Genomic DNA, 15,670 nt, shown 5'->3' on the forward strand with positions numbered 1-15,670 from the left:
TGATATAGTATTTAATTACATGATCACGTATTGTTTTCTCCACAGGATCCCTGCCTCATTCAGTGCACGGGATGGACTGTGCTCACTTAGTGAGTAGCTATTAAATATTGTGTTCTCCTCATTGGTCAATGTGTGGTGCCAGGTCTTATTTACTGTGTACTAGTCAAACCCTGCTCTCAAGATAGAGTTATTCATTCCGTCCGGGTTTTTCTGTGAGTATTTCACAAACATTCATGAATTTATTCTCACAACAGCTCTGTGGGATGAGGGGTATCATCCCTTTTACAGCTGGGGAATATCCATTAATTTTGGGTGCCCAATTTAAGCCGTCTCGGACTTGATTTTAAAGAATGCTTAAGATTATAAAGCACTTTAGATGTTCAACGCATGGCTTTCATTGATGTCGGTTGCAGCTGTGAGTGCTCAGCACTTCTGAAAAATCAGACCCCAAGGGCTCAAGTCAGGCACCAGAAAAACATGAACCATGGAAAATGAGTGACCATGTGTGAGCAGTTTAGTTAAAGTGTCTTGATAAGCATCACCTAGGAACTCCAGGGAGAGAATTCAGTTCTCCAGGGCAGCATTCAATTGCCTTCATCAGGAGGGCCATCCCTCATCTTCGTTCAAGACTCTGTGGCCTTGCCTCTTTCACACACACCTTCCAGCTTCTGCAAGGAACGAAGCAGGGGTCTTACAGACCAAAGTCTCTTTCGCTGTGCAGCCCTGATTTGTCCCTAGGGCTGCTCTATTCTGTGCATTGAATGAGGCCGGGGGGGTCAGTGGGAAAAACAGATCCACCAAACAGATTGCTGCTACTTTAGCTTGCAGAGTAACTGATAGCAACAGTAGGTTGGCATGATTTATTTGAACCAACATTAGCGGGGATGAGACACATGCTTTGCAAGTAGGTTTCACAGATATTTGCTGGCACCAGAGGAATAGGGTGACTCAGGAATCTTGAGTTCTATTTCGGTTCTGGCCAGCACAGACTCTGCCCATTCCCCCTAAACACGACTACATCTACCCCCTCTCCTCCACCCTGTCCCAGTCTTGTTGCTTCACCATCCCTGGCCCCAGTCCCATTCTCCTCACCTAGCCAGAAACAGCCTCTCCTTTTTAGGATTCTCATCCTAGCCCCTATCTCCTGGCCCAGCAAGTCCGAATCTGCCCCTCTGGACACTCTGTTCCAGCCCCACTCTCCTTCCTATTCCCAGACCCAGTCTCTTTGCCCATTCAGTCCCAGTTTCCCCACCCCCATCTTGTTCCTCATCCATTCCCCCACCACCTCCAGTCACTCCACCATTAAATTCCCCATCTCTGCTAGCACTCAGCCCCAACCTCCCTCCTGGGGCTCCTCATTTAATCTTACTGTCCCCCTGCAGATCTTTGTCCCAGAGTCTTTTCCCAACTGGTCCCATTTCTCTCCCCACACACTGGTTCCTTGTCAGACCTGTCCTCCCTCATGCTTCCCTTCCTTCCCCTGCTCCACTCCTGTTCAGTCTGAGTCTTCCTGCCCAGCCAGTCCCAGTCTCTCCATGTTCCAATCTACTCCCCATCCCCAGTCTGGCTCTTGCCCGCTCTGCTTCTGAATTAGGCAGCTTCCTTCTCTACATCACCTGGACTCAGCAGAGAGCTAACTGAGGAAACCATCTCCCTACTCTCAGTTCAAGTGCCCAGACCCGGACCCTGCATCAGCCCAGAGTGGCAATTTCAGGAGAAGTAAAGCTCAGCTCCGGGATGGCGCATGCTCAGCGTGGACAGAATCTTCAGGGAATGTAGCTGCTAAAATCTAAGAAGTCTCTACTGAGTGTGTGTGACGATGATGTTTCAGAGGCTCATAACTTGGCCAAATTTGGGCAGGTTTTCAGGCGGACAGCAAAAGACACATCCCTGGCCAAAAGGGCACTCTCCTGCCAGATTTTAAGCCCCTGCTCCAAAACATGGGAGCATTAAAGCTTTCAAAAAGAAATCTCTATAATTTTTTTAACATGGACAAAACAATGTATTTATGCCTTGCCTCATTCTCAGAAACAGCAGAACCATTTTGGCTGAAGTGTCCTAAAAATATTTCAGCCTGCAGCAGAAAATTTCAGCCTGAATTGTTTACGTTGGGCAACGGTATAAGCAACTGAATGCATGGTCTTATAATGGGAAGTGTTGAGCAACCTTAATAATAGGCTATTCCTATAATGTTCTCCTGGGAACATCTTCTCCAGGCTCCTGAGCAAGACTTCATAGCTACCAAAGAAACTCCCCTCCAGAAATCCATTCAAGGTTTTTCAATGAGTCCAGTGTGTTTTGGAACAGGTCTATGGGAGTTTAGTTAATGTTTTGTGAATGCTCAGGCAAGCCAGACATGATCAATAAAGCTCCTAGTTATATACCTCACTACTGAGTCTGCTAAGGAGCTCTGGGTATCCTGGGACACAACAGTACAAACTGCTAGACTCAGGCTTGTGATCCCTGAAAATCGTAAAGATCATTATTTCAACTGTGTTTGTTCTCAGGAGAGAAACGTAGAGAAGATTGCATCAGTATATTATATTTTTCTTTGAATATGGAAATAAAGCAACAATGTTTTTGTTAGGTTAAATATAAATGGTAAATCCTCAGGGCGGGTAAGTCAGTGGTATCTCATTGGCCTAAGTTGAGTTATCCTGATTTTTGAGGTTCTGGCCCAATATATTTTTTTAGAAAACGTAAATAGTTTCCCTCTGTTAACTAATATAATCTTAGATAAAGAGAAAATGAAGACTTTGGAAAACAGGCCCCATTTTTGTTGTTTGTTTACTTTATCTAAAACTGACAATGCAATGAGTGAGTTTCACTTTTTCTTGGTAGTTTTTTTTCACTTTCTGGTTCACATGCACTAGCCTCACGTTGTGAAATCTGCTAGTGTAACCTATTGGTCAGTGTGCATTATTCTTGCCTTTGAGCGCAAAGAGCACGTGAGTATGTTACAGAGGTTGGTATCAGTGGCTGCTTCTTTAGCTTAAGCGGTAGCAACCGGTGTTTTAGATCTAGAGGAGCCTGTTTCTACCCCTGGAATCATCCGAGGTGGTGGTCATCACATGAGCTTTATGGGTGTGATGGGGTGTACACACCCTGCATTGGGCAGGAAGGAGTTAATGTGAGCCTGTGGGCTCAGTTAGCCCTGCCCTGCTTCAATTGTGAGAAGTCTCGAGTCTAGAGGGAGGGACTGAAAGGGGAAAAGCTCAGCTCAGTCGTGGGCTGACTGAGAGGGAGGGAATCTCTTGTTCTGTCCCTTTGAAAGAAGTCCTGGCAGGGGCCAGAAAGAGAACCAGATACTTCTAGATGCCAGAGCCTCCCTAGTGGGAGGTAGATCTGGAACCGGACTTTTATAGGTACTTGGTTCCCTAGGACTATGGTACATTTCCTTTTGGGATCTGCAGAAGAGTGAGCCTGAGAAGAGGCTGGTGGAAAGGCCCAGAGACAGGCCAGATTAGGAAGTATCCCAGGGAGGAAGTGGTAGGTCCGAGTTGATGGACCTTAGCTGTTTATTACAGGGTCTCTGGGCTAGAACCCAGAGCAAAGGGAAGGCCCAGCAATGACAAGGATTGCAAAGGACTCGTAAGTCTGAAGTTGGACTCGTAAGGACAACTTGGCTTACCCCAGAAGGGAGGGGACTGCAAGTGAGCCGAGTGGAGGGCCAAGTCACGAGAAGGAGTAGCTGTTGGCAGGGAAGGTGCTTAAAGAGGAGACCCCGCTACACGAAACCATCCCATGAAGGGGTGCACCAGCCGGTGAGTCATTATCACATTGTGTCGTCTCGAGGCGGCTTTCTTTCCATATGGCCAAGTAGGATGCTGAATGTTATCAAGAAAGTCTTCACTCCAACCTAATGTAGGCAGCTGAACCACAACATTTTCTGGGGGTGGGGCGGGGCGGTGAGAGGCAGATATTTGCTGGTAGGTTTGGCTACCTGTTCTTACCCAGGTTATAACAGGAGGAGAAGGGAAAAGAATTGTCTGGAAATAGGAACTATTGGGCCATACTCAGAGATGATGTGTAAACTAGCACACATTGGATAGACCTAACACCACCCAGCACTGGGCACGCCAGGGGATGGAGGGAATGCATCAAGCTGCTAGTTAGAGTTCCCTGATTCTCTGCCCAATAGCTGCTGTAGGCATAGGTTAGAGCATCCCCTAAACCACTTTAATTTGTGCCAGCTGACAACAGTCTCAATGCATCAACTAAGGATAGCCTAGCTTGCCTCCACCACAGCCCATGTGCCAAGGACTGATGGGAGAAGGAATAGGAGCTGGTTCTGCTGGCTTTGTGCCTGGTGGGGAGTCTGTCTGCAAGAGGTTGCCTCAGAAAGCTTGTTGTGGCCTGTATCTCTTCTCCCTTTACACTGCCTGAGTGGCACAAAAGGAATGAAGAGGGGCAAAGCATCCGCTCCAAAGTTGGTATAGCCTATATACTAAGGAAGCTGGAATGAGGTCTAAGTCTTCCTTAGTTTCACCTCCATACCTGGTTCATTGACCCTTATTTTCATTTTAAAAAAATGGAGTAATTTCCTACACAGTACTTTGCTTTCAACACTACTGTTGGGATCATCTAAAGAATACATGGGGAGTTAACTGCTTTTCACCATACATGAATGTGAGTCCTTCCCACTCTGTCAGATATCATTTGAGGCATGAGCAAGGCTCCACTCTGCCTGGCTTTCATGCTGTTGATGTCAATGACTGAGTCATGGGTAGTCTGGCCTAATGGTTGGAGCAAAAGTCTGGCCTACCAGTTAGAGATGACTCCAGACAGGACAGTCCAGGAGCAAAGTCAAGGGTCATAGCCAATGGCAGAAACTAAAGCCCAAACTGAAGTGTTAACCGGAGTTTTAGTGAGAAGGCAGAGCTGAGGGTCTAAGCCAGGAGTCAGAAGTCAGGAAGAAGATGGGGGCTAGAACAAGGCTAGAGACAGCAGAGGCTAGGATAGGACCAAGTGTGGCTACAGGCTAGGAATACATTAAGCAACCACTGGATGGTGCAGCTGCTGACTTTACATAGCAGCCTGATGACTTCTCCTGCCAATCAGGTGGCGGAGTCAATCAGGCAGCTTCTATCAGAGCCAGCCACGCTCATTAGGTTGCCAGGAGGTTGGCTTGCTGCAGGCTGACCCATGGCTGTTTGCTAGAATGGCTACCTTGTTGTGTCTCTCTGACCTAAAGTTTTACGGTGATAGGTGGCTAGCCTATTACACTCAATCCCCAACCTTGAGGGCTAGTGGGCTGCTTTTCATCTGTGTCCTACCCTTTGACCTATCTGGCTTTGACAACCCTACCAGGAATAGATGGTTTGGGTCACTGGAACACACAAATCTTCCCAATGGGTCAAGGAGCAGTCCTCAGGGAAGGGTTATCCCATATCAACCATTTTATTTAGGCACAACACCGTGAATGGCTTCCTGAGGTAAATGGAGGTTTCCAGAAATTATGATTGCACTATAGAGCATTTCACCTTTAGATGGCTGGTTCAAATCCAGCACAGTCTAATGCTATAGTTATTTGCACTGTGATCAGGTCAAGAGGCCCCAGTTAACATCTCCTCATTATGTTGTACAAGCACATAGGGAGAGGAGATGGTTGGCAATTTGCAAATGGAACCTTTTTCCAACAGAAAATGCCAGTTCATCGCAATGAAAACATTCTGCAGGAACGTGCTGATTTCAGTGAAATTCAGACCGAACCTTGAAACCCTCCTGTTTTCCTGACAGCTTGCTCACCTGATGGGCTGACAGGGAGCCGGGTGCCTGGAAGTCCTAGGCGTCAAAACAAAATGTCATTTTGGCTTTTTCAAAATAAATTTAGGAATTCCTATTTTGCAGGAAATTCCATTTGTTTGTCCCATTTCATCAAACTATTCCAAAGAAAAATAATATTTCATCAAAATATTTTTTTTCTTAAAAGAAATCATTGTGCAAATAGAAAGCTTGGAAAAAAAGATTTTTCATTTGAAGAAAACCAGATTTTAGTCAAAACTATATTTTTTGTTATCAAAAAGTCAACAAACTCTTTTAGCACAGAAAATCAGTTTTTCAAACAAAAAAAGATTATTTTTCCTGCCAAAAGTTGATTTTTTCCCCTTTCAATAATATTATTTCTCATTGGAAAAACATTTTTAATTAAAAGAACTATGTTTTTATAATAAGCCTCATCAAAAAAAGTGACTGAATCATTTTCTCCTAAAAATTGATTTTCCAAGTAAATGTCTTTTTTTAAAAAATCATTTTCCTTTGGAAAAACACTCAAAGTATCTATTTTTGATTGAATAGATCCAAAAAATTGTTTGACAAAATGCTTCCCTTTTTTAATCAGGAGTTTTCAGGGCAAAATTATTTCTGCAGCTAAAAATCATTTAAAAAAGGGATTTTTCATTGGATGGAACCAAATCAAATTTTCAGCCAAAAATCCTAGTGTTTAAAGGAAAATATAAATAAAAAGTTGCCAAGAACAATTTTTCATCAAACTATTCATCAGCGACATTACCACACCCACCTTGTGTCTGTAATATCCTGGGACCAACATGGCTACAACAATATAGATACAATAATCTGGAATAAATACTGCAGCTGGCTGGCTGATTGATTGATTGATTGATTGATTAGCTCCACCCCCTGCACCTGAGAAAAGAGTTGGACCTGCATTAGCTGATTCTTATAAAATAGGGTAGCAGGAAATTCCCTGGGGAAGGGAGGGACACACTCTAACTACAACAACTTCCAGAAAGCAGAAGGGGCCTAGAGCCATGCTCCTATTGGATTGCTACTGGAAGCTACAGCAGAGAGGAATTACACCAGAAACCAAGTGGACAGAAGGGAGATTGAATGAAGGGCTTTATTACTATGGCTCTGAGGTAAGAGCCAGGATATTTGGGGTTTCTGAATTTACTGCTTTGAGAGACAGATTTGGGGAAGAGATTACTTGGCTTGCACAGACTTTTGAGGGAAAAGGCTGAGGTTTTGATTAGTTTTGTTAAGAAGGCTTAAACTAAAACATCTAACCCTGCTGAAAACAGCTCTCCTGGATTCTGTGAGAGAGCTCTGAGAGAATTACCCCAGGGAGTGAGCTGGCTGAGCAAGAGCAAAACCTGGTCCATTAGGAGGAGGTGCTCTAAGATAGGATCCAATCCTTTGTTTATATCCAGACTTGTGTTCATTTTACCTATTATGTTCCTGTCTTCACTAATTCCAATATAGAATCACAGAAATGTAGGACAAGAAGGACACTTGAGAGATCATCTACTCCAGTCCCCTGCACTCATGGCAGGAGTAAGTATGATCTAGACCATCCCTGGCAGGTGGTTCTCTAACCTGCTCTTTAAAATCTCCAATGATGGAGATTCCACAACCTCCCTAGGCAATTTATTCCAGTGCTTAACCACCCTGACAGTTAGGAAGTTTTTCCTAATGTCCAACCTAAACTGCCCTTGCTGCAATTTAAGCCCGTTGCTTCCTGTCCTATCCTCAGAGGTTAATGAGAACAATTTTCAAGTACATAAAAGGTTGTTACAAGGAGTAGGGAAAAATTATCATGTCCCTCCTCAATCATCTCATCTCCAGACTAAACAAACTCAATTTTTTTTTCAATCTTCCCTCATAGGTCATATTTTTGAGACCTTTAATCATTTTTGTTGCTCTTCTCTGACTTTCTCCAGTTGGTCCACATCTTTCCTGAAATGTGGTGCCTGGAACTGGACACAATACTCCAGCTGAGGTCTAATCAGTGCCTAGTGTAGTGAAAGAATTACTGTACTTTTCCTGTCTTCCTTATAATACTCTTGCTAATACATCCCGGAATTACGTTTGCTTTTGTGTTACAAGTGTTGACTCATATTTAGCTTGTGATCCACTGTGACCCCCAGATCCCTTTCTGCAGTACTCCTAGACAGTCATTTCCCATTTTATATGCATGCAAGTGATTGTACTTCGCATTTGTCTTTATTGAATTTCATCCTATTTTCTTCAGACCATTTCTCCAGTTTGTCCAGATCATTTTGATTTTTAATCCTATCCTCCAAAGTACTTGCAATCCTTCCAATCTTGGTATTGACCACAGACTTTATAATTGTACTCTCTGTCATTATCTAAATTATTGATGAAGATATTGAACAGAACCGGACAAAGAATTGATCCCTGCGGGACCCCACTGGATATGTCCTCCAGCTTGACATGAACCACTAATAACTACTCTCTGGGAATGGTTTTTCAAAGACTTATGCACCCACCTTATAGTAGCTCCACCTAGGTTGTATTTACCTAGTTTGTTTATGAGAAGATAATCTGAGACATTATCAAAAGCCTTACTAAATCCAAGATGTACCACATCTACCACTTCCCCCCATTGACAATGCTTGTCACCCTGTCTCAGGAAAGCTAATAGGTTGGTTTGACACAATTTCATCTTGACAAATCCATGCTGACTATTACTTATTTCCTTATTATCTTGTAGCTATTTAACAATTCATTGCTTAATTATTTGCTCCGTAATCTTTCCGGATACTGAAGTTAAAATGACTGGTCTATAATTCCCTGGGCTGTCCTTATTTCCCTTTTTATTGATGGGCACTATATTTGCTCTTTTCAAGTCCTCTGGAATCTCTCATCTTCCATGACTTTTTGAAAATAATCACTAACGGCTCAGATCTTCTCAGTCAGTTCTTTGAGTATCCTAGGATGTATTTCATCTGGCCCTGGTGACTTGAAGACATCTAACTTACCTAATAACTTTTAACTTGTCCCCTCCCTATTTTAGCTTCTGATCCTACCTCATTTTTTACTGGAATTCACTATGTTAAATGTCAAATCACTACTAACTTTTTTTGGTAAAAACAAGAGGCATTTAAAACTTCTGCCATTCCTACATTTTCTGTTTCCCCCATCCCCCACATTGAGTAACAGGCCTACCCTGTCCTTGAACTTCCTCTTGTTTCTAACATTTGTAGAATGTTTTCTTGTTACCTTTTATGTCTCTTGCTAGTTTAATCTCTTTTTTTTTTAATTCCTTGGCCTTTCTAATTTTATCCCAACATATTTGTATATATTCATTCTTTGTAATTTGACCTAGTTTCCACTTTTTGTAGGAATCTTTTTTTGAGTTTCTGGTCATTGAAGATCTCCTGGTTAAACCAGGGTAGTCTCTTGCCATACTTTCTATCTTTCCTATGCAGTGAGATAGTTTGGATTTGTGCCCTTAATAATGTCTCTTTGAAAAACTGCCAGCTCTCGAACTGTTCTTCCCTTTAGACTTGCTTCCCCTGGGATCTTACCTACCAACTCCATGAGTTAGCTAAAGTCTGCTTTCTGGAAATCCATTATCTTTATTGTTCTGTTTTCCCTCCTGCCATTCCTTAGAATCATGAACTCTACCATTTAATCGTCACTTTCACCTAGGCTGCCTTCCACTTTCAAATTCTCAACCAGTTCCTCCTTATTTGTCAAAATCAAATTAAGAACAGCCTCTCCCTAGTAGCTTTCTCCAACTTCTGAAATAAAAAAAAAAATCTCCAATACATTCCAAGAATTTGTTGGATAATCTGACGTGCTGAATTATTTTCCCAACTGTTGTCTGGGTAGTTGAAGTCCCCCATTACCACTAAGTCCTATGCTTTGGATTTGGTTAGTTTTTTTTTTTTTTTAAAAAGGCTCATCCACCTCTTCTTGTTTTGGTGGTCTGAAATAGACCCCTACCATGATATCATAATAAAAAAGCTTTACTTACAAAAGACCTTTAGGGATATTCTTTTATCTGTAATTTCTGCATTATCTAGGATCCACGTATGTAGCATTAAGATGAAGTCTCTGCTATACAGCCTGCAAAATGCTGTTCATTTTTTCCCCCCTTTTCTTTTCATCCACAGTGTTCAGAGGAGCTATAAAGATGCACACCCGTTGCCACTGTTACTGGGAAAGCTTTGGATGTGAAGGATCTTAGTGTGGATGTGGATAGGTTATCCATTAGCTAAATAAGTTCCAGGTGTTACAATATAGACTGAACAAACCTATCCAGTATGTGATAAAGTTGATGTGATTAAAGGCAGCAATGACTTTGTTGTATCTTTGTGTTAAAAGCAACTTGTCTGAGATGGGAACTTCTTATATCATTTTAAGGGCCTTTCAGAGAGGATTTCCAAAGTGTACCTTCCCCCACCCCAGCGCTAGATTTTTTTTCTTCTATGTTTAGATCCCTTGAATAGGAAGAACAAAAGCCCCATGTGGGCCAGCTTGAAAGAGGTGTTTTCTCACCTTCACACCCTATGCACTGGGGAGAATGGGAAATGCTTGTGTGTGTGTGTTTGAAAGCTTTATTTGCCTCTTGTTTGTTCACGAATCAGGAAGCTGAAAGTATTTGGTTTGATCAAAGCAGTTGTGAAGCAGCCTGTTAAAGCTGCACAAATTCAAGGCACTGCCGGGGGGGGAACGGGACAACAGGCAAATGCACTGTGCTCAGGAAACATCACCTTTAAAAAGTGCACTGGAGTTCAGCAGCCTCTGTGAAATGAACGGAGGGTCTGAGCTTTCCTTTCCTGTAGGCAGATGTCCAAGGTGTGGAAAAAACGCCATCTCAGCAGGCATTCCCACAACCAGTCCCAGCTGAGGGGGGAAGGATGGAAAGGAACGGAAGGATCTGATTCTCCTCTGGCATGCACCAATGTGAATAAGGTCTGGGGAAGGTGCTGAAGTTCTAACACAGGAAGTGACAGAATACAGGGCATTGGGAGGTCCTGGGGGGGAGTGGGGAGAGCTGGGGGGATGATGGGGGGGGGGGAATGGGTAAAGCCTCAGGTGTACGGGGAGACTTTGGCAAACCAGTAAAGTGCCTGAAACCACTATGGCTTATTGTTAAAGACAGCCTAGTCAGCAAGCTGTTAAAAGCAAGTCTCAGCTTGACCAAGGCAGGAGGGGAGAGGGGTTTTGGGTGCCACCGAAAGGGCAGCTTGACCCTGTGTCCTTCCTGATAAGAATTGGGTTGAAATTGCTGATACATGCGTTTTCAAAGAGTAGGATATGCCCCAGGAATGTCTATTGAGGTCTCAAGGCTGCAAGTTCTGGAAAAACCACACCTGGTTAATCAATAATCAAAAGGAGTTTCTTGCTTGAAACTGCTTACTTGACAAGGCTTCTTTAATTACTAATGTATAAATAAGGGGAAAAAGCTTGAGACAGGTGGGATTCATTTCGGGACTGGCCTCTCCCTCTGGATGCATCTTCTGTTCCCCAGCAGCAGATGGGCTGCCGCTGTATCACTCAAAAGCCACACTCAGCTTTGGTAATTATCAAGGGTTGGGGGTGTTTTACTAACTTGTTGCGGATGTGTGTAAGTGCTTGAGACTAAGTAAATTTTAGCTTTGAGTGAAAGCACTCTTGCGTTGTCCTGTTCGTGCCAGCCATCGATCGGTCAGATGGCCGTGTCTCCCCTGATTTATTTCCTGACCCCACCTCGCACAGAGTAAAGTTACCAAGAGCTTTGGGTTGAAAGAACCCCGGGTAACACAGGGAGCAGGGGATGAATCTGCAGAACCTGTCCCGTCCCCACCTCCCTACTACTTGTGCCCTAATCCTGTTCCCCACAAGACATTTCACTGTCCAGGCATCCCCACTACCAGGCTCCCTTTACTGCCTGGCTCGGGGCTCTGCACTTCCCCACCCAGTCTTGGCTGAAGCATCCCTGGCGCTCTCTGCTGACCTGCCACTAAGCCCCGCCTGCCACCAGCACCTGCCAGCAGGGAGGATGCTCTGCAGCCAGAAGGGAAAGGAGCTGCCTGGCCCAGGAGTGGCAGAAGTACCAGAATGCTGTTCCATCTCCTAAAACAGCGGTTGTCAAACTGTGGGTTGGGACTCCATTTTAATGGGGTTGCCAGAGCTGGCGTAGACTTGCTTTGGGGTGGGGCTCCGGTTACAGGTCCTCTGGCTGGGGCTGAAGCCTTTGGGCATCATCTTTGAATCCTTCCCTTCCCAAGACAGTGGGGCTCAGGCTTTGGCTCCGCCAAACTGGGCAGTGGGAATCAGGCGGGCGCAGGCTTCAATCCCCCTGCAGGGGTCGTAGTAATTTTTGTTGTCAGAAGGGGGTCGTGATGCTACGATGTTTGAGAACCCCTGGCCTAAAATGAAGTGCAGGAACAATTTTCCGAAGCATTCTGGCATGACTCGAGGACTGGAATGACGTGTGTTGGGGGGGAGGGGAGAGAAGGTGAGATCTCGGAATTAGAATCCATGATAACTGGATGATACCCTCACTCATGGAGGACTTGTTCAACCACAAGTCACTGTGCATGATGCATGGATTACTGGGTTTAATTCCACTGCCTGTGCTATGGAAGGAGAGCCAAGTAGATTTAGTGTTGCCAACTTTCACGGTTTTATCATGGTATTGGGTGGGGTTTTTTTCTTAAAACTCCAGCCTTTAATCACATCAACTTTATCACATACTGGATAGGTTTGGAGGCATGTGATTAGGAGAAACTCTCAGTTTCATTAAGAAAAGAGGAACATTTCTAGCCCTTGTGGTTGCAGAGAAAAGCTTGAGAATGTGACACAAAAAGGTTCTAAAACCAGAAGGGAAATGAAAAGATACCTAGGGGAGGGTGGTGTGAACAGCTGCCACATACTTTTAAATCACATGATTTTTAAGATCTCATGATTCTGGGGGACCTGACATGATTTTTGAATGTCTAGAGCTGGCAATACTGGAGCCTTCTGGCTTTAAAATCTTTGCCCGTATAGTTGGTCCTTCTAGGTCAGGATTGAAGAATATTGTGGGTGGCACTGGTGGAAATATGTGAGGGAAGTTTGTCCTACTCATGCTGGATCTGCTCTGTGGAGAGATCAAGGATATCAGACTCCATGCTGTCCTCCCAGTACCTTTTTATCAGCGCTAAATTAACTTTGAAAAAGGAGTGAAAAAAACCTAAATGAAATTATCATTAGAGTAGGGGAAAAAAAGCTCAGACTCCTGCCTTCCTAAATCTGATTAACTTTGCTTTGTAATTAAATTGCAGAGAAGTGGCCTAAACACAGTTAGCTAGGCATTTATTTTAGGTTTAATAGGTTAATTATTATGATTGATAAACTCCGAGAGCCAGATTCTGGCTTCTCCATGGAAGGGGTGGTTATTGCAATGCCTATCCTGGAAAAGCTGGTGCAACTATGCAAGGTGAACTTTGCTTAAAGTGTGGGGCTGGCTATTTCTCACCCTGCTAGAATTCATCATATTTAATCAGTGGAATCTCAGAGGGCCTCATGGGAGCCCCGTGTTAAAATTCTGTCCCCAAACTGAAAAGACAGTTGGGGCATCATTTCCTTACAATGGGGACACCCCTCCCAAAAATCTCCAAGGTTCTCACCCCACATTACCCCCCATTCAATTGCAAGGAGACCATGCTGCTGTCCTAATATCCAGAGACTCAGTGGAGTTGGATTGTCCATTGAATAGGTGCATGGGGGATGAGCAAAGACACTTTGTTTCCCCCCACCCTTTGTGATCTTATTGCAAGGGCTAGGGAGAACGTAAGTCCCTGAACTCAGGGTAGAACAGAGACTGTGTCCTTCCATGAGTCCTGGGATACAATCCACTGCCAGGAACTGAAAAGGAGGTGGGGCTATGGCCACCCATACACAAGCCCATGGAGCTGGTCAGACTTAGAAAGAAGGGAAGACTTCACTGTCTCTAAATAGCAGGGAGGGATTGTGCTTTTGAGGCTGTGATGCTTCTCGGAGTATCCAGAACTGAGTCACTTTGTTCCCCACTGCCTCCAGCTAGAGGAAGAACTGTTTGTGCTTAACCACCAGCAGCAGTCTGTTAGCCACCCAAACAATCCTCTGAGGGCAATGCTAACCCTCTCTATCCTTTGCAGGTAAACAATAGGTGCATCCCAGTCCCTTTGGAAGCCTTCCCCTGTGATATCCAGCCCCTGTCACTGGATGCTGACAGAAATAGCAGGTTTGCTATCCCCAATGGGACAGTGCACACACTACCTTGATTCAGCTGAGGATCAGAGCCGATATAAAATCACAGCACTGAGATATATTTATAGTGAAATCAATCCTATAAGTATTATCAAAGCTTAAGAGTTACAAGATAGTGAGTAAGGATAATGATGGAAACAGCAAAGTTGCATATAAAACAAAATCATAACACGCTTTCTAGAAATTAAATGCAACAGGCTACCCTCCTGTCTGAAGAAGTCTTATGCCACCCAAAGTCTTCTTGCAGCACTTCTGACCCAGCTTGGTTGGGATCCTATTTTCACAAATGTAATCGTACTGCTCAATTACTTCCTCAAGTACAGGATAAAAAAGGCGTCCTTTTGCCTTTTCCACATATACCACAAACTTTGTCCCCAGTGGTTTATTCTCTGGGGTGCTTACTTTATGTGGACTTCACATCCTCAGGTTGACTTTGTATGTAAACAGGACTTCTGTTGTGTTGGCAGACAGTGCATAATTTACATGTGAATCTAGGCAGACAGGTGAATAGCAACAAAAAGCTTGCACCAAAACAAGACACTCTGCTACACATGCATGTCTCCCCCTGGGAAGTGGATGGGAGGACAAACACGAGACAGATGTGAGTCATGTTGCTTAATGCATTACTGGAAGGGTCTACAATGCTATGGTCATGAACATAGTATAAGTGACATAAGAACATAAGAACGGCCGTACCGGGTCAGACTAAAGGTCCATCTAGCCCAGTATCTGTCTACCGACAGTGGCCAATGCCAGGTGCCCCAGAGGGAGTGAACCTAACAGGCAATGATCAAGTGATCTCTCTCCTGCCGTCCATCTCCATCCTCTGACGAACAGAGGCTAGGGACACCATTTTTACCCAACCTGGCTAATAGCCATTTATGGACTTAGCCACCATGAATTTATCCAGTCCCCTTTTAAACATTGTTATAGTCCTAGCCTTCACAACCTCCTCAGGTAAGGAGTTCCATAGGCATTACCAGTGTGCTGTACCAGTGATAAGGAATGTTACTGTGCAGCAAGTTGGTTCATTGTAGATTCACAGCCTGGCTTGCTGCGCTCTAATTGTCCATGTAGACATGCCATCATAATCCCTAAAAGGGAGCTCGCGACTTAAATCAGAAAGGGTCTGTACCAGAACAGCCTTATATGATGGGAGTAGTTCAAGATCAGCAGACCAGTGGCTCTTCTTTTGGTTTTGCTGTTTGACAGTTAACTGAAGCATTTGAAGGCCTGTGTCCACTTGAATATTTCAAGGCTAAAGTGGAGGTGGTCTCTGCATTTTGAATGAAGCATGGTGGCAGGTAAAAGGTGATGCTAGTTCACTCCAGCCAGCAGTTAGATAAGATGTTAATGGAAGGAAACACTCAATGGAGTCTGTAAAGTCGTTACAATCAGGCCTTGTTGTAATTAAAATTGTCAACAAATTGACAAGGACTCTTAGCAAATACTGAAAGCAGTAGGAAATTCTGGAATGTGGAAGCACCTATTGAGAGACAAGGTGGGTGAGGTAATATCTTTTATTGGACCGACTTCTGCTGCTATTACATCACCACTTTGTCTCTCTAATATCTTGGAACCAACACAACTACAACAGTGGAGCATCTATCTGCATAGGAGAGCCATTATCCTAAGCATTTTCTTCTTTTGGGATTTTGTTTATCTTGGAACTCTTAGTGCATGG

The sequence above is a fragment of the Mauremys reevesii genome, linkage group 6 (assembly GCF_016161935.1).
Source record: "Mauremys reevesii isolate NIE-2019 linkage group 6, ASM1616193v1, whole genome shotgun sequence".
Taxonomy (NCBI): Eukaryota; Metazoa; Chordata; order Testudines; family Geoemydidae; genus Mauremys; species Mauremys reevesii.